We start from the raw sequence: 20,688 nt of genomic DNA on the forward strand, positions 1-20,688 counted from the left end.
ATAGCTGTAAGGTTGTGTCTTCTTTAGACTTAACACACTAAAATGAAAGTGAAATAGTTCTTAACATGATCTCTGTTAATCAACTCATGTTCCTCAGCATTGTGATTCAGCAGGTAGGGCTTCTAAAATTACAGACTTCTCAAACAAGCTAAAAAGAACTTGTGAATAAGATTATGAGTGAAATCTAAGGAAGACACGTTAAATCTGCTCCCAGTATAAAAGCCAAAGAATTTATCCCATTAGCATCTGAATAATAAGTGCCAACACAGCAAGCTGTCATCTGAAACTCCTGGCAGTGCCTTCCTCTGAGCAGTGATGAAGCAGGAACCATAAAATAGGGACCTGCAAGGAGATAATTAGAAGTCTCATTTCCCCGGCTATTGTCAATCCAAAGAGAATAATAAGGTGCTATTATTTCATTATACAGCAAGTTATACTGTTACATAAACTGGGTTGCGAAATAACTTCTTATACAATAAGGTAACATTCACCGAAGGCTTACTATGTACTACATACTGAGATTCTCCTCCTCCAGGAAAGAAGCTCAAAGAGGACATGAATTTTTGACTTGTTCACTGGTGTATCCCTAGTGCCTGGCACAGCGGAAACGCCCAATAAGTATTCAGTGAATACAGGAAGAAAAAGAAAACACAGGTTAGAAATCAAGGTATTCTATATGTACCATTCCATTTAATCCCTGCCAATTATGGGGAAAATCCTATTATTTTTTCTAATTTAAAGGCTTGAGAAGGAAAGCAATTTACCAAATGGGAGCAGAAAGACCTAAGCCAGACTTTCACAGCAAACCCTCTGTGCTTAACCTCGGGCTGCCCCCTCCACACCTCTGTTGAGTTCCTACTTAGACTACGCTGCATGCAAATTCCAAGAGATCTGAGGCCTGGAGTCCGATTCACAAAAAACTCAGGAAAGGCTAAGTTGGAAGATTCTCAGTAACTCATCAACAACAACTGAGTTTCCAGCAGAATAACAGGCTGCCTATGAGCCTTGGAAGAAGCAGAGAACAGATGGGAAAATTACAAGAAACTCAAGGAGAAAGGGCAATTTTGGTGGAGATTTCAGCATTTAAAAGACCTTTTGTTGGAGTGTCTTCAATTTTCCTGATTACTAGCGTAAGCAAAGTTTCTTTTCTATACTATTATTTTTCCTTCTATCAATCTTTTAAAATTGTTTCCCAAATTATATGTAATGATTAGATTACCTTGATTTTTAAGTAATATTCATTTCATCAAAACTAAGGCAGAGCTTACCAGATGTTTCAAAGAATGATTTCCCATACAACCAGGTCATGACTGCCACCTGGCTGACAGTGACTGCAAGGTGTCATCCCAATTTTAGGAGGGTTACAATATGACAGAAAAATATGTCTCTAGGAATCCATGGAAAAAGAGAGAGAAAGAGCTAGAGAGCACGCAAGAGTGAGCCTTCAGAAGAACAGAGGCGTCTGATGCTTCTTCCAAAGAGCCTTGCTCAAAAGGGAGGCCTAAGGAGCCACTCAAAAAGTATCAACTGAAAATACTACAATTACTGGTTTGCTTTGAAATTATGTGTGTGTGAATGACTTCCGTTTTTTAAAAAAATGTAATCTAAAATAACGTCTAAGGAAAATTTTCAACAGAAAGGTGTATTAAATATTTTTTTTTTTAATAACAGACAAGATGAACTGGAAACATGGGTCATTTCTAAACCGTCTGGGTGTGTTAACATTTCAGGAGAGACTGCATATTTAAATTTTTTAACAATAAAGAAAACGAGAAGAATGCATGGGAGATAAGGATTTCTTTACACAAAGATATATTAGTGCATGGGGCCCTTTTAAATGCTGAAAGTTTTCCAAGGAAAACAAAAAGTAATTATACTTACAGAGACTACGGAGCAAACGCTCACTGTAGGTAAGTAACTGTAATTACTGTGGTTATTGTGGATTTTCATATTATAATTTAAATACTATTCTCTACCACACACGGCACGTTAATATCAATGGACATTGTATCTAAAATTAGCAATGAACAAAACACATCAGCTAATATAAAGCCTGATGTCAAACTTGATTTTCTCCAAATATAAACGAATAAAAATCTTGCATCAAACCAAAATAAAGTAGACCTACAAGAACTTTAAATTTTCAACAAAAATGAGAAAGTAAAAATAATCTGCAGAAGTAAAAGGTGATCGACTGTGACAACAGTTCTCTCATTGACCAAACTCAGGCTACCCTGAACTCCTTTTTTCAACTATGCCTGACTTTTGAACTTCCATGTTCATCTCCTTATTGTCCAATTTTAGAAGAATCCTTCTAAGTCAGTTTAACCACAACCCCCTACCCTCAGTATCGAATCACCCTCCACATCCAGTCTGAATCCTCAACCTCCACCATCCCCAGTGATGTCTGATCCCCCCGGCCCGCCTTTAGCAGGAATCCTGTTAGGTCAGTTTAACCAAAGTCTCCCCTTACCCCTGATGGTTCCTCTTAGTAATTTCCCATCCACTGACCCCCACTCTGCTCCTTAGCTATAAATTCCCACTTGCCCGTGCTGTATTCAGAGCTGAGCCCAATCTCTCTCCGCCACTGCAAGACCCCAGTGCAGTGGCCCCTACACCTTTCGCCACGGCCCCTCCCTTGAATAAAGTCTTCTTTACTGTGCTTTAACAAGTGTCACTGAATAATTTTTTTCTTTAATAGTTTTAATTGTTTTTTCTTTAACACCTATTATGTAAGAGAGAGAAAGTGAAAATAAAACACCTAATATAGTGGCATGGTTATACGTATGAGGAGGTTCTCCTTTTTCTGAACAACTTTTTATAGAGGGAGAAGCAAAAAGAGTAGACAAAGAATCAAGGACAAGAAATATGAAAGTCTGTGGTCAGAAATTTCAGGAAGGTCATTATCACTTAAAAAATAGGGAATACCTACAAAAGATCTTGATAAAACTACATATAACAGAAGCTTCAATGAGTCTAAGTACATTTGGGGGAATATATTTGGGAGAGAGAGTTAGGACATGCAGTAATTAGGCTCAATAGCAAAAGACATGTCAATGACAGAACAGAAATACAAAATATGTGTAGGCCTATCCTCAGGTTAAATATATTACTTCCTAGAACCATGGGGCAGGCCAAGGAGAGAAGAGGGGAAACATAGGAATTGATAAACATCTACATTAGGAACCATGAAGCAACAGAAGAAATCACAGACCTAATCTTACCTTTGACCAAATGGAAAAGTCTCACAAGGACAAATGAACTGAGTCTAACCCAAAAATAATATAACAGATTCACCTATTACAAGAGCAAGGAGAAGGAGACACAGATAAAATGCTAACACAGACAAAACACAGGAGTTGAGTTCTATTACCGCCATAATTAACTGAACCTGGGCTCCGGAAGTCCTCTCTGTCTGCAGCACTCAACAAATAAACACTCAATGTGTATCTTTAGCTTTTTAAAAGTCAGTTTCTGGGCCTCAATTTTCTCATCCATCTGTTTATTCAACACATATTCTGTTGTGCTTGGCGTGCTTATGAGCTTGGCACAAAGGCATTGGCAATAGAAACATTGTACCTGCCCATAAACATCCCAGAGGTTGTATGAGAGAAATAAAAGTCTAAGAATAAACCTGACATGTGTGGCCTCAAAGACAAGTACATCTTGAAATTTTTCATGAAAATTAGTATTAATCTAATGAGTTAAATAATTCCTATTCATTTCTCAACATATAACTACCACCAACTGTCTTGAATAAATTAAAATTTATAACTGAATAAAATTAATTATAAAATTGATTCATTCAAATTTAAGACTGTTATTTGAAGGGATTAGAGAAAAGGGGAAAATCTCATGTACTTGAATCACATCCAGGGCTTATATTTAACAGGGACCTTCTCAAATACCCCACTGTTAGCATAAAAACTCATGTGTCCTGTTAAATGTAATTTCTAAGATGAGGCCTGCATTTGAGAGGATTTCCTTCACGGAAGAATCCAGATGGGACCATAAGCCCATACAACCAACAAGGAAATCCACAGGACCCTAAATCAACCAGGAAGTCTTTCATTGCTAAATATATTTAAAGAACAGACCTCATAGATATGTGAGGATAAGTGAGAATATTAAAGAAAAAGATCAATTAATTACAGAACCACCACCTCAAGATGTGGTTGTGGGGATCATATATGCAGGGATCAAAGCAGATTTTCTTTAATGAATATCCTCAGAGATCTGAGGATGTTATGAGAATAACAAAGGAAGGAAAGAAGTAAGGAAGGGAGAGAGTGAGGGACAAAACAAAATTGAAAGTAAACCCATTCAACACAAGCAATAAACAATCAAACAGTCCTGAAAAAGACTTCATTAGACATAAGGGAGATATAATAAGGAAACCTCCTAAAACAAAAAACAAAATGAGAACGAAATAGGAAGTACAAGAGAAAGAAATATAAGGAAATATATTAACAATAAATGCAATAAAATTAAGAGAAAATACAACTCAAGTTTTTCTCTTCTTGGGGAAAATGTTATAAAAAATAAAATTTGACTACTTAAGCAGAAACAAAGAGGTAGTTTTTCTGAGAATCTGGTAAGAGGTTTCTAATACCTTCTTTGAAAGCAAGTATATACTCAGTGGTCTAAGTTATGCCAGAATTTGTTCACAGTCAGCCAACTGTGAGTCTCTCAATTTGCTTGTATATTCTATTTACCCCCTTTGTCCAAAATTCATAAGCAGTGGCATTGATACTGGACATCCAGAGTGCTCGTGCTATTTTTAATGAAGATATTAGAACCAAGAGGATTTAGTTTTGTTCTTTGAAGATTTACAATATGAATCTGTGAAATACCTGTAAACTAGAGGGTCTAAGGCCAGTTTCTTCCACTGGGTGGTATAAAAAGTATTTTTTTGTTTGTTAAGTAAACATTGTGTGTTTGCTATGCCTTTTGTGGGGCCAAACTTGCCAAAATCTGGAATAATAAATTTTAAATAGCATCATATTGCTATCAATATTAAATATTAATACTCAAGATTTTCCAAGAACAATGTAAGATTTGAAATGGAGAAAGTTTCTTAACACTTTTATACTGAATTTTATGACAAGCTCACTCTCTATAATAAAAGTGTGGGTGCATTCCTTCCCTTTAGACATGAACAAGCAACAACAGATCTTAAAAGTTGCAAAGGCTCTCGTAAGTACCCTTGAACTGGTTAAAACTGATCAAAATTGTAAGGACTTTTTCAAATTTTTTTATTGAGTAGGTAATTAATGCACTTGGAATTAATATTAAAAGATATTATAGCATATACAATGAAAGATAAGTCCGTCTCTCTCTCCAGTCCCCAACCAACCAGTTCCCCTCTCTGGAGTGAAGAGTTTTACTAGTTTCCTAGATCTCTTTTTTGACTATTAAAAATGTCTATCTTTATATCTTTTCACTGAGACCATTGATATAATTTAAAAAATGCCATGCACTAACCCTTAAATTTATATATTAATAAAGTTAACATTAAATAAACTTTATATTTATTTATCTCATGGGTATGTATGAACAACCATTCAGTTTACAGGCAATATTCGGTGTTCAAATGGATTTGTCACCTCTTGCACTAATTTTGGCACATCCCAGAATCACTAGCACAACACAAAATTCCTTCTGTGAGATTCCTAGAAGATGGTCACGCTTCAGCTTAAATAAAATATAAACAAAGATTTCACTAAATGCGTTAGTTGTTTTAACTAGTAGAAGGGAAAAACAATCTCTTTTACACTAAGAGAGACTACCGAGCTGTACTTTCTACTCACAGTTTCTACTTGATGGTGTCCTCCAGGGAAGATTACTGAGTCACTGATTTCTAAGGAACATCCCTTTAAAAGATGCTCATATACACAAAATGTGCATACAAATTTAGGAAGTGGAGTAATTTTTCCTTTAAAATATAGACACTTATTGTCCTCTTCTCTTCTCTTCATGAACAATTCAGGTGGGCCAGAGCAAGGCAGTATAGAAACAAGGTAGATATTATTGGGAGGTCATTTCTCCATGGGTCTCTCATGTTTCTGTGTGTCTTACAAGTAAGAGATCAACGTTTTTGTTTCAGACTGTCTTTTCAAGGATAGTTTAGAAAACAGAGACAGTGTCACCTCTGGAGCTAGCTACAGGCATGCTTACTGTCTAGTATAATAAAGATAATATCTCCTTCTAGGGCATTTACTTCCCATTATAAAAAACTTGAGAATCATAAGCACTGGGTTTCTTTCCTATAATACAACTCACAACATAAACAGGTGTCATCTGACTGTCTCTTCACATCATGCTGTGGATATGAGGTCCAGGAAATTGACACAAAAATGCTAATCCTCTGGGTACCGCAGTGAGTAATAAACTATCCTTCATCTCTGACCTAGGAGTCTCACGTCTTTTACCAGTATCCATGAAACCGTGGCTGGCTGACTCGTTAGCTTACAAGTGGGGTAAAATCTGAGGCTATTCATAGTTCTTAATATTTATAGTATCAAAAAGAAAAAGTAAATTACCACAGTTTTAGGCACAACAATGAGTTGCATATAACTATTCACGAAATCCCTAAAAAGTTAAGAAAAATGTTAATAAATTTAACAAAGAATGCACCCTACTTCCTGTGCTCAGCCCTTCTCCCACTCACAAGTATCAACACCCGTAAGTGCTCAATTTTATTACCTATATCATGATATTTGAACTTTATAAATTTCTAATACTCTACTTTTTGCTATGAAATGAACAAGAGCAAAATTATACAGGGCTGAGGAACACTAGAAAATTGTCTATCAAAGAGATTTCAAAAATGTTTAGGAATTAATAAAAGCACTAATTGGTATCTAAAATATTGTCTCTTGGGAATTTGTAGTTGTTTTAATATGAATTTCTCTCAGAACTTACAACTCTAGTTTATGCTACAAATAATATATCAGCAGAGGATAAATATTATAGAAGTCACATTTCAGAAATGTTTAAGAATACCATGGTTTATAGTAACAGTAAATATGTCAGAAGAATACATATCCAGGCTCATAGGTAGAAAACATATGTCTATGTCAACAAGACTGCTGAAAATGATAGCTGATTTTCTTTCCTTCCATAAGAAAATATTAACTATCCCATAAAGCACAAGACACTTGTTCACATCATAAACTACCAAGTCAAAATAAGTGCATATGAGTGTAGCCATGGAATATGTCTCCGTAAATGCCAGTTATCTTCATCATAAATCTCTAATAGCTCATTACAAACAAAACATAGGAACAAGATTCAATATTACACTACTTTAAAGACAGGTCATCGTTCACGGTTGATAACTTCTGTACACAGCTAAGGTGGGGCATCTGTATAGTAATAACTTTTATACACTGTAAGAAAAAACAACGTTCGCACTCTTTGAGAGTTTTTTCAACACACAGGCAGCAAAAGAACATTACTGAAGTAAATCCTACACATATCATTTCATCTGTAACTATTTCAGCATACACCTCTAAAAGATGAGTTTTCTTAAAAGACATAACCATAATATCAGTATCACATCCAAAAAAATGAACGATTGCTTAATAGCAATTATCCAATGGGTTCAAATGTTCTCTTGTATCAAAAAAAAATTCTTCATATACTTGATTCAAATGAGAATTCAAACAAGGTCCACACATATGTCTCTTGTCCCTTATAATCCAGGTTTCCTTTTCATTTCTTTTTATTGTTTTCCTTGCAATTTATTTCTTGAAAGAACCAAGCTGTTTATCCCACATTCTGGATTTTGCTGATTGTCTCTGATGGTATCATTTGGTTCATTCTTCTACCACCTGAATTTTTTGTAATCTGGTTCTGTCAGTCATGAATTTTGTTCCTCCCAGCTCCAAATCTACTCTCCCTCACCTGCTCTGCCATAGTGGAGCTGAACATGGTATTTATTTCCCCCGTGCCTGCTGGCCCAAAGTTAGGCTTTGTCAGTAGAGGGACACTGAAGAAGGGATTTCTTTCTGGTTCTGGTGTACTTGTCTCACTGGTCTCCAGAACAATATGTGGCTCTTTTCAGCTGTGCTGAAAGGCCAGCATCGAGCAGCACCTGCCCACACGGATGGCTTCCCCTGGCATACTCTTCTCGGACTCCTTCAAAGATGAGCACCCACAGCAGGGCACCACGCTGCCTCCGGTGGTTTTATAGCAAAGTACCAACAGCAGCCACTTCTCTTTAGATGGCCTTTCCCAAAAGCATTAGCAGATGGGGCCTTTGGGAGGCGATTAGTTGATAAGGGCAAAGCCCCCATGAATGGGATTGGTGCTCTTATAAAAGAGACCGCACAGAACTCCCTCGTCCCTTCCACTGTGTGAGGACACAGCCAGGAGGGGCCTCACCAGAAGGTGACTATGCTTGTACCTTCATCTTGGACTTCCAGGCTCCAGAACTGTGAGAAATAAATTTCTGTTGTTTATAAGCTAGCTTGTCTGTGGTATTTGTTGTAACAGCCTGAATAAACTAAGACATCTTTCGCATCATGGACGCGGACATGGCACCGCTCATCAAGCCGTGCTGAGGCGGCGTCCCACATGCCACAACTAGAAGGACCCACAACTAAAAATACACAACTATGTACTGGGGGGCTTTGGGGAGAAACAGAAAAAATAAAATCTTAAAAGAATAAAATAAATAAATAAAATAAACACGCAGCTACCCTATGAGCCAGCAATTGCCCTCCTGGGCACTGACCCCAGGGAAAGGAAGATTTATGTTCACAGGCAAACCAGCACACAAAGGTTTACAGCAGCTTTATTTGTAACAGCTCCAAACTGGAAACAAACCCTGATCTGCTTCCCATGGTGAATAGTTAAACAAACAATGGTACATTGCTACCGCAGAACGCTACTCTGCAATGAAAAGGAATGAACTAGTGATCAACGGAATGGATGGCAAGGGAATTACGCTGAGTGAGAAAAGACAATCACAAAAGGTTACACACTACATGGTTCCGTTTATATAGAATTCTTGAAATAAAACTACAGAGATAGAGAACAGATGAGTGGATCCCAGCAATTAGGGAAGGAGCGGAGAGAGAAACAAGCAGGTGAAGCTACAAAGGAATGGCATGAGGGAGCCTGGGGTGAGGGAACAGTTGTGTATTTTCAATGTGGTGGTGACACAAACATACATGTGGGATAAAACTGCATAGAATTAAATACATGCACATGTGCACACACATGCACAAATGAGTGCATGTAAAACCGGTGAAATGTGAATGAGCTCTGTGAAGAGTACTAATACCAATTTCCTAGTTCTCATGTTGTTTTGACATGCACTAGATTAATGCAAGATGTTACCATTAGGGTAAACTGGGTGAAGTGTACATGGGACCTCCCCGTATACTTTCTTTGAGACTTCCTAAAAATCTCTCTCTATTTCAAAACAAAAGGTTAAAAAGACATCCACACAAAAGCTTTCATACAAAAAAAGAATCAGAGAAATGAATACAAATTTATCAGTAGTTACAGTCAAGAAACAAAGTGAAATCTCTAATTTAAAGACAGATTGTTAGACTGGATATAAAATTTAAACCCAGCTATATGCTATTTATGAGAGAGAGCTAAAATAGAAGGACCCAGAAAGTCTGAAAGTGTAAATTAGGAAAAAATTACAGAAGTAGGAAAATACTAACCAAAAGATAGCTAATGTAGTTATATTAATAACAGACCTCATCACAACTAGCGTGTTAACGTTACTCATTTCAGGACATACCTTGTCAACTTGGCCTTATGCTTCAAAAACAGGGTATTAGAGAAATATATGCCAAATCCTGGTGACATTTCCATAACCCTCATAATGCCTACCAGGGTCTGGGACCAATAGTAAGCACTCAAATACTGTTGACTGATTGATTAAACGGGAAGTATTCCTAGAATTTTCAAATAATTTGACCCTCCCGGCAATGGCTGTCTTGGGTCTGCATGCTAAAACATCCATCACCAGGCCTCCACCGGAGCTCAAAGCATATGAGGTAAAAGTTCAATACCAGCATATCCTTCATCCTCAAAAACATACAAGAGAGTAAATATTTTATTCTCATTTAAACAAACAAGTTCATTTAAAAGATAATATATTTGACACACAAATAAACCTTACACTGAAATAAAAAATCTTACCTAAAACTTGATAGCACCTTTCTGAGTAAGAGTTCATTTCTTCTAGCTAGGGTGTGTCTATCCAAGAAGCAGCTAAATATTATACCACTGCTATTCTACTCCAGTTTAACTTTAATTAAATATTCCAAGAAATCATTAAATCAGATAATTAATATTTTATTTTACTCTTTTATTATTACTCATTTCCATGAAGTACCAAAATGCTACCCAAAAAAATCCTAATTTTAACATTTTGTCATACTAAATGATGATACACAGTCAGGATATCATTTTAAAGCAAATTTTACAGAAGACTATGTTCATTTCATAAGTATACATTATCTTGATTCAAGTACTCAGCAATTTCTTACTGCAATAATAAAATTCACTTACAAAATAAGTACAAAACAGAAATTTTAGATTCTTGTCTAGAATGGAATTATAGTCTTTAAAAGGCAGTTATAAAAAGGATGGCTAAATATTATTTTAAGAAGAACAGTAACTAAGAAACTCTACATAACCAAGAAGGCATGTATAAAATACTGGTTTGAGAAAAGTTCGAAAATTGAAGCCTGCTTGGTGGTAAATGGAATTTCTCAATTGGCCACATGACCCCCCAGAAAATAAAATTCCTAAATTGACTGAGTGTTCTGTAACTTGAAAATGTAATTATGTGGTAACTACTGTGTACTCAATTGGTTAAACACTGGTTAAGCACAGCAATTCTAAACCAGTTACATGTAGTTGTGAAGTCTGTTTTCCAATCCTACCCGCCCACTCAAAATTCAAAGTGATACTGACCCTGATATCAGTTTCCCCACATTAAACCCAGCATATATGGGTTTAAAATCAAAACATGCACTCCCTGCTTACTCTCTGGCTTCCTGGCTCCAGAATCCACTATCCCCCATGGAGACAGACACCACCAAGGACAAGCACCTGGATTATCTCCTCCCCACAAAGAGATACAGGCTGGTGGGGAAGCTGCTGACCAGCAAGGTCATGGGCTCCCTCCTCTCTGCAAGTAGTCTCAAGGCCAATGACAGGCTGGTGGGAAAGCTCCAACCAGCAAGGCCATATGCTCCCCTTCCCCTACCAAAAACCCCAAATAAAAACCCTTCCTTTTAGCTTTTCAGGGAGTTTGGGATTTCAGCATTAGCTGCCCTCTCTCCTTGCTCAGCGCTGTGCAAAAGTAAAATTCCTACTTTCTTCCACCACACCCGGTGTCAGAGATTGGCTTGCTGCACAACGGGTGAGTGAACTTACTTCAGGTTCGGTCTCAAAAGCATCATTTAATAACCATCATAGAGTAAGAAGTTATATTTGAGTACTCTGGCTGCATGGATTTAAAAGAGGGGAGAACAGACTAAATTTGGTTCTCGTAAATCTAAAGTTTTATACCACATCCACTCCACACCTCAAGGGCAGAATCCTGGTCTTTTATTTCCTTTCTGTCTCCCCTATAGCAACCAATACAGGGCTTGGTACTCAGCAGATGATCAATAAATGCTTTTTAACTGAAACAGCTAAGAATCAGGCCCAATATTCCATCGCTCCCCTGCTTTCATAAAAGATTTCTATTACCTCTCATGTCATGGCCCCATGGTTCACTGAAACTCAATTACAATGAACTATTGCACAAAAATGTCTCATTTCAACAAGCAGATCTCTCCTATTCTCAGTAAAACAAAGCATTTTGTGGACACTGCAGATTTAATCCTCTGTACTTCTGAATTTTTCTAGGGTGCTAGAGTATCAAATACATTTTTACAGTAAATGAACACTCAAAAATGTATTTCCTCAGAAAATCTATAAATTCTTTGATTTTTTTAAAAACTAATAAATCATCAGTTTAGAAGAGGTTTCCAGTTTAAGGTAAATATTTAGAGACTGTCAGCCTTTTTTTTTTTGCCTCATCCCAAAAGCAGGAGCTGGTTCACAAGATGTTTCAATCATGACACAGAGAACTGTATTCATGTTTCAGTTCTACTTTACTCAGCCAGTTCTTGGTGTTTAGCTAATTTGACTGCAGACCCCACGAAGCATCCGAGAAGTCTCTGTGTCACCTGAACCTCTCCTGCACGACTAGGAAGAGGTCTTTACAGGAAGCTACCAGTCAAGGCAGAATCAAAAGAAAGGTGCCAGTCACTATTACAGCTGGTCGGATCTGGGCACAACTCACTAAACGGAAAAAACTGAACTTAAAGTTGAGTTTCGCATTTTCATGCATTGCAGATAAACTGGAGGAACCTACAGGAAGAAATTTGACCCAGAAGAGGCTACCTACTTCCAGCTGAGAAATTCTAAAAAGCTCATTCTGCTGCAATGTGGAAGAAGAAAGGTACAGATAATCATCATTTATAACTAGCATGATCTGAGCCCTGACTGTTCAAAGTGTTTTCTTGAATCTTCACACAACACTATGGGTACGTACTCTTTCCATTTCCTGTTTTTAAGATGAAAAAACTGAAGAAGTTAGTTCATTTGGCCAGAATCACAGAACTAACAGTGGGGAGTCTGGCCCCAGAGTTTCCCCCTCGTAAGCACAGCACTATACTAAATCCTGTACATTTTTGGGCTGAATACTCAGGAGGATACTGGCTGAAAGATCTTTTTTTCCAATTTTTACAACAGCAAAGCTACAGAGCTTGGGGCCATTTTAAATACATTTGAATTATACACAGAGATTAAATTATTTGGAGACTGATGGGAATACCCAACCAAATAATTTAATTAAACCAAATGAAAGAATACTAAAAGTCACTGATGTGCTTCTCAGGGACAGAGAGATGGCCAAGTCTGAATGAAAGGGGACACAGGTCACACAAGGTCTGCACTCTCCACTCTAAGAGTACTTTGCTTCTTCCCTTTCCCCTCAAACCGCCTGCCTCATTCTCACTCTCCTCCTATCACCTTACACCCTTCTTCAGTAAGAAAAGTGAATCAGTCACAAAAACTTCCACAAAGTCTTACATCATCTCTGTCCTCATACACACTGCTCACTCTCCCACACAGACAACTGTTTATGCTCCTACCACCCAACTCCTCCTCCTGTGCCCCGGATCCCAGCCCCTCTCGTTCTAGATCTCATCACTAGATCTCATTTCTGTAGTGCTTCCTTCTTTTCTCCTACATAATCGTTTCCCTTTCTGCTGGATCATTCCTATCGGCACACATAATGCTGTTAATTCTCCATGCTTTACACACACACACACACACACACACACACACACCCTAACTCTCCCTCAATATACCTCCTCATTTCTCTACTCTATGTAATGCCTCTACAAAATCTTTTGAGAATTCTATTCTCATTTTTTCCCCAATCTCTTAATATCCCATTCTCTTTAACTCTACTACAATCATGCTTTCACTCCCACCCAGTGAAAATGCTCACATCACAGTCAGCAATGACTCCAGACTGCTAAGTCTAATGTCGATTTTCAGTCCTTACATTCGGTAACCTAGGAACAGGATTTCACTCAGTTGATCACTCCCTCCTCCCTGGAAGCACTTTCTTTACCTGTATCCAAAGCACCATATTCCCTTAGTCTTCAAAACATCATATCCCTTAGTCTTCCTCCTGCCTCACTGTGAATCCTTCACAGTCTCTTTTGCTGGTTCCTCCTCTTTTCCCCAGCCTCTTCAGGTCAGAGTAGCCCAGGATCAGCCCTTGGTCCTCTTTTCCTCTCTACTACATTCGCTCCCTTGATGATCTCATCTAGGCTCATACTTTCTTTTTTTTTTTTTTTTTTTGCTGAGGAAGATTGTCCCTGAGCCAGCATCTGTGCCAGTCTTCCTACACTTTCTATGTGGGTCACTGCCACAGCATGGCTGATGAAGGTTGTAGGTCCACACCCAGGATCTGAATCCACAAACCTAGGTTGCCGAAGCAGAGTGCGCCAAACTTAACCACTATGCCACAGAGCCAGCCCCTCTAGTCTCATACTTTAATTACCATCTATGTGCCCCCAATTCGCAAATGTGTGTCTCCAGCCCTAATCTTTCTTCTGAACTGCAAAACTGTATATCCAACCTGTATATCATATCCCAATATGTATATATAACAGACATCTTAAATTTAACAGGTCAAAAACAAAAGTCCTGATCTTCTGGCCAAAACTGCTCCACCTACAATGTTCCCCATCGGAGTTAATGCCAGTTCCATCTTTCCAACTGCTCAGGCAAAAAATCTCAGTCACCTCTGATTCCTGTCTCTCACACCCCCAATCAGTCCCTTAGCAAATCTACTTAACTCTACTTTCAAAAAATACCAAAATCTTCCCACTTCTCCCCACCCACACTGTTACTACCCTGATCCAAGTCACTGCAGTCTTTCACTGTGATATCCTCCCCTTCCTTGTGCCCCTGCTTCCACCTTTTATCTCCTAAATCCATTGTCAACAAAGTGGATCCGGTTTATGATTAAATCAGACAATACCAATCTGGTTTGTAATTAAATCAGATGGTGCTGATCTGATTTATGATTAAGTCAGATGACATCAATCTTCTGCCCGAATGGCTCCAATGGTCCCCCCCATTTCACTCAGAGAAAAATTAAGTTCAATAAGGTCATACATCACCTGGCTCCCAGGACCTCTTACTTCAACCATCACAACTCCTTCCCCATTCTGCTGCAGCCACACTGGGTCCTTCTTGCTCTGCTACTCCTTGAACATGCCAGACATATCTCCCAGCACCAGGATTTTTCACCAGTTATTTCTCTGCCTATAATACTATCTCGACAAACATCATCATGACTTACTCCCTCATGAGGCCTGGCCTAATCTAACTACTTGTGTACAAAAGAATTTGACCATCCCCAAAGAGAGGCCTGGCCTTTGCTCTAAGCCCTTGGATTGTGAAGCCCGATAAGAAACGTCTCTGTTTGCCTGGGGACCTTGGGTCATGCAGGATAGTATAACAATGTGATTTATAGGAGCTTTGGATCAGCTCAACCTCCAGAGGAGCAAGAGACTAAGACCAGCTACATGGTCAGTCAACCATACCTATATGACAGAGGTCCAATAAAAGCTCTGGACACCAAGGCTTGGGTGAGCTTTCCTGGTTGGCAATACTCTGTGCCTGCCGTCATACATCAATGATGAGGATGCTGTCCGTACCTCACAGGGAAAGGACAACTGGAAGCTCTGCATCTGGAACTCTCCTGGATTCTGCCCTAAGTGCCACTGCCCATGGCTGCTTTTAATCTGTATCTTTTACAGGTAATGAACCATAACCATGAGTATAACAGCTTTCATGAGTCCTGTCTGTCCTTCTAGCAAATTATTGAACCAATGGGCAGTCTTGAGGACCCCTGAACTTGCCATTCGTGTGAGAAATGAGGGCAGTCTTATGGACTGGGCTCCCTTCTAACGGCACCACCCAGGCCTCCCCTGTCACACACACTTCCAATCCTTCTAACCCGACTCTTTTTCTTCCACATTTACAAGCTTCAAGCACAATGTCTACTATGTTTACGTATGGTGATTGCTTATTTTCCTCCAGCTAAAGAGAAATTTCTCCACAACTATCAATGCATCTCCAATGCCTGACACAGAGCAGGCGTTCAGTATTTAACTGTTCAGTGAACATAAGCAAATTTGGTAAGGTAATTTGTTTAAACCAAAGCCAAGGAAACTAATGTAGCCTTGCTGCTTATAAACAGGTCAGTTATTAGCCTTAAGAAAAACAAAACAAAACACTGTGGCCAAAAAGAAAAACTTTCATTGTAGGCTTGTTCCCATCACAAGTCCCTTATCAGGAACAAACTGATCATTCCTTTTAATGTAAACGCACTCCTACTGACATCTTCAGTCATGGTGCTCTCTCCACTGGTTCAAACCAGCTGAGCTGTAATTTAAAGTTATACAGCAATTGTTCTCCCAACATGAAAAATATATATTAGTGATCACTGTGCCCAAGATACAAGCCATTTAATAAGCATGTCATTTTATGTGTTTTCATACCAACTGCCACATACTTGAATTAGAGCAGCTGGCACACTGCATCATGACTGTAGTACTGTGATTATTCTATTTTGGATGCCCAATTGGACTACGTACTTCTGAATGCAGGGACTAAGTCTTACCTATATCACCTGGTACACAGCACAGTACCTGGCTTATAGTCAATGTTCAAAAATAGCTGTTGAATTTCATATCTACCCATGACTAAAGAGGACGGTGAAGTTTGATGCTGATAGAGATCCTATATAGTGTAGTTCACATCATAATGGCTCATCTTTATCTTACTATCTCTCCACTATAGCCCTTACTCCTGTGTTGTTGAAATAACACGGATATGCATCCTCCTATATAAAGAAAGAGAGGACAGAAAGGGCACTCAGACACACAGCCATATCTGGAAGTCTTTTGCCAGATTATTCCACACACAGATGAAAGAGTTTTCTGGAAAGATCAATCAGGCCTTCAAATAATATCTCAATCTTTCAAAAACATTCAAGCTAGGACTCAAAGTCTGAATATCTTGCACCTATTTTTGAGTGCATTTCAGCATTCTATTTACAGTTGCAACTACACACTAGCATTACTAATAACCTTAATGACTGCACCAATTCTGCTTTGGGGCACAGGGGAGTCCTTCTATCCATCCTTCTGCCAAACACTCCAGCATATAACTCTATTACAGCAATTTCCACGTTGATTTGTTGCTTTATTTATCTCTCCTGGATCAGAAAGGCCTAGATGCCTGTTCATTATTGTATCTCTCAGTATTAGCACAGTACCTCATATAAATTAAGAGTTTAAAAGAAGCTCTTATTCAAGCTAAATACTCTACAGAGCATGAAGAGGAAGCAGAAGCAAGTACAGAGAACTTGTATCAACGTTACAATATCACTGGAAAAGAAATCATCAACATTTTATTTTAAGGCTACTTTGAGATTCCCTGAGAGAGAACATTTCTACCAAGTAGCTTCAGGAAATTAAGTAATTTTTAATATTGTGGTAAATATACTAGCTAGTGTAGAAACATTAAAAATTCACCCAGGGATCTAATCTTCACTGGACGCGGGCACTAGAGGGGGGGTCTCCGTGGCTCTACTCTACAGAAACAGCGAGACCACCTGGGTGCAGATTACATGGGTGCATTCAACACGTGAAATCTATCAGACAAATACTTTTCTGGTTACTATACATCAATAACAAAAAAAATTTCTAAACAGTGAGTGGGCACAAATTTAACAATTAATGAAATAACACAACTGAAATGTAAGAGGTTCATTCGGCTTATTTTAAAAAGATTGGCAAACTTTCCCTAGTTTTGAGCACAGATCAGCAGGTTAAACAGGTCAATGATGGGCACCTATGGTAATTGATATACTTTAAAACATGAGCAGTTTGTTCCTGCTGATAGACTAGACAGCTGCTCTGAATTACATTTCATGCCGTTTTCATAAACAGCTAATTTCCTGTGCCAGAATTAAAGCCACTTGGAACTGTAGAGTGTTAACTTCACCCCCTTTTCTCTAGCTTTCAAGAAAGGTAGCAACTTCCTTGCTGACAGTTAGCTTTGGACATATCCACAAATATCCTCCCCCTTCAAAATACTGCTGGCTAGAGTATTAATTTCACAACATTTATTATGAAATTACCAAAGAATATGGGGCTTTAAAAAGATGTCGTTCTCTTTTTATTGTTAGTTTCCTTAAACTAATGTAGTCCTCATTTGCACATTTTTACAGGTCATAATATATTTCTAAGCAAAGGGGGAAAAAAATCACTAAGTTGTACCAGTCTTTTTGATTGCAAAATTCAATTTACATTTTTACCTCCAACCTCTACCAATCAGTATTCTGCAAACTGTAACATAACTTAATGCAACATAAAACCTCAATTCTAATAAAAATTCACGGGGGAAAAAAGCCTTTAAAAGTTCATTTTTTAAGAGTAAGATTATTCAATTTTAACTTAATGTAAAGGAAATAAATATTTCTAAAGTAATTCCAAAAACACATATTTGTACACATTAAATTTTAGTAATCTAAATTTAAAATCATAAAATTCAAGAAATAGGTAACCACACAGATTCTCTTTCCTCAACAAGTTGAGTGAGTTCCTGCTTCTAGATTTGTTCATTAAGAAACAACCAACTAAATTTATGCAAGTTTCTTTTTACAGTGAAACTTTATAGAAATGAAAATTCTAACCATAAAAGAAAAAGGGCAAGCCAGTATTTACTCTTGTGGTTCCAATATTTGATTAAAGTAATTTACCCTTCTGTAGTGTTCCCTAGTTAACCGTGTAACTAAATTTAAAATGGATTCCACACAAATATATATAAATATTACTGGAGGTCCAAATAAAAGATTTTCATAGCAAATTATACTCATTCCTCTCTATGTACCCTGCAGTAGCAATGGAAACATACTCACTTTTTTCCCCTGTACATTATCATAAAGTTTCACACTACAAAAAAGACTTTACTCTGAATCCCGAAGTCACTAAAAAATTCCAGCCCTACATGCAACTTTTATTAAGTCTTTTCTCTTAATAATATATCTCTGCAGGGGCTGGCCCCATGGCCGAGTGGTTAAGTTCGCGCACTCCGCTGCAGGCGGCCCAGTGTTTCGTTAGTTTGAATCCTGGGCGCGGACATGGCACTGCTCGTCAGACCACGCTGAGGCGGCGTCCCACATGCCACAACTAGAAGAACCCACAATGAAGAATACACAACTATGTACCGGGGGGCTTTGGGGAGAAAAAGGAAAAAATAAAATCTTTAAAAAAAAAAAATAATATATCTCTGCATACAATTTCAGAGACCGTCTAGCATCTTTTGGTATTATATTTCAAAGACGTTGTCACTTTTCATATTTTCTTACTGTTCTTCACGAGGCTTATTCAAAGCTTCAATGATAAATGCCAACACAGTCTGCTATGTCTGTAACTACAGGAAAAGCCCACCACTTTTTCACTAAAGAATGCTTTCTTCCATGTGTTAGCTATTTCTTCCCATTCAGTCACAGCAGAAGGTCTGAGTGACCTGTGATCAACTCAGACCTTCAAGTCTGAATTCCTTAGTTAACAACCACTCTATGATATACTGCATCATACTTCTCGTCCTCATCGCCCTTTTATCACAGGAAACAAATCTGACTTCCTCATCACCCGGAGCCAAGCTCTCCAGAAACCCCAACCACTTCCTGTGACCACTGACGACAGTTCACCCTGCAGAGGAAGGCCAGGGCCACAGCCTCCTGGGCTGAAAGTGAACATAATCTAATCTGACCACCCATCCAGTATGACTCTACGATTTCTCTCAAGAAGAGGCTATGAAGACTATGCTTGAACATCTCAAGAACAGTCAGGAGAATCAGAAAAATGGAGAACAACAACAGAACAGCATCCTTCCTACAAAGATAAAGATGTGCAGGGCAAATCTAGACAACAGAAACGTCAATTCTGAATTTAGATGACCCTTTCAATCTAAAACCAATGGTGCGACATCCAGAGCCCAGCCAAAATTCCAGTCAGAATAAACTGGAACAGAAGTGTAGCTATCTGCTCATTGTTAAATTAAGCCAAAGTTTCCTTTATAGCATTCACATCCCAAATTGTTATTTCTCTCTCTAGCAAAGAAATCTTGTCCTCTTAAGGGCTAACCAAGCATTACCAAAACACTCTTAGACAGAGGAAAGTTTAGAGAAAGAAGGAAAAGGGAATTTGAAGGTTATATTGAAGGGAATTTCTTCAGAAGAAATTCTACTCTACTACTCTTTTGGAGAGCAGAAACCTGAGAGGTAGAAAACCATGAAACCTTTAATTCCAGAGTAACTCAGCTTATTCTGCTATCCCTTAGAAACTTTACATGGGACCTTTCAATAAAAATATAATAAACTTTAAAACCTTGGAATTTGCAAACTATCAGATCAGCTGCCAGGATTTCAAGCTTGCATAAAGATTGAATACATCTGAAATTACATGTGTAGGATAGTAATAGTTACAGCCCACAAGAATTATTTGCATCATTCTACCACTAGTTTGACAGTGTTGCCATTAAAAAAGGAGAAGAATTACTTTTCAACCTTCAGTGAAAATTTAGCCTGCTATCACTATGCGGGATTCTGACATTATGGGAAAGAAGAACAGCTCTTCTGAAAATTAGTTCTTATTTTAAAAGCTTAAGTTAAGATACTGAACAAAGATAAAAGAAATTAAAGTAATTTTCAAAGAAAAAGCTGTCAATATATTCCCAGCTTCTTCAAGAACACTCAGATTGCAGATTCACATTATAATTAGCTTTCACAATTGAAAGTTACAATTGCTCAGGCACAGTGACTATGTGAAGGAAAAATAACTAAAATATTATAATGCAGCCTATGATTTAATGGCCAAGGAGAGCTTTAATACAAAAAAAAGAGGCCCAACGAAGTAAAACTAGGTGGAATATAGAACGCAGGCAATATCTACTCATCTGCAGGATTTAGGGTCCACGTAGGGACAAGCCAGCGCGTCTCAAGTTGTACTTCACAGCGGGGGCCTTTCCTCCGCTGCCTTCAAATCTGAAGCCAACCGACAA

The 20,688-nt window shown here is 38.1% G+C and overlaps 1 protein-coding gene and 1 long non-coding RNA gene across 5 annotated transcripts in view; one reads left to right on the top strand and one right to left on the bottom strand.

The window, feature by feature from the left end:
- TPK1 (thiamin pyrophosphokinase 1) overlaps positions 1-20,688 on the bottom strand; it is a 325,030-nt gene that overhangs the window by 277,065 nt on the left and 27,277 nt on the right. The gene's annotated exons all lie outside the window — the stretch shown is intronic.
- Positions 11,282-18,902, top strand: LOC138923837 (uncharacterized). Its single transcript, XR_011438015.1, has 3 exons — positions 11,282-11,398; positions 12,382-12,487; positions 18,677-18,902. It is a non-coding gene; the product is annotated as an uncharacterized lncRNA (long non-coding RNA).

The sequence above is a fragment of the Equus caballus genome, chromosome 4 (genome assembly GCF_041296265.1).
Source record: "Equus caballus isolate H_3958 breed thoroughbred chromosome 4, TB-T2T, whole genome shotgun sequence".
In the NCBI taxonomy this organism is placed as follows: Eukaryota; Metazoa; Chordata; class Mammalia; order Perissodactyla; family Equidae; genus Equus; species Equus caballus.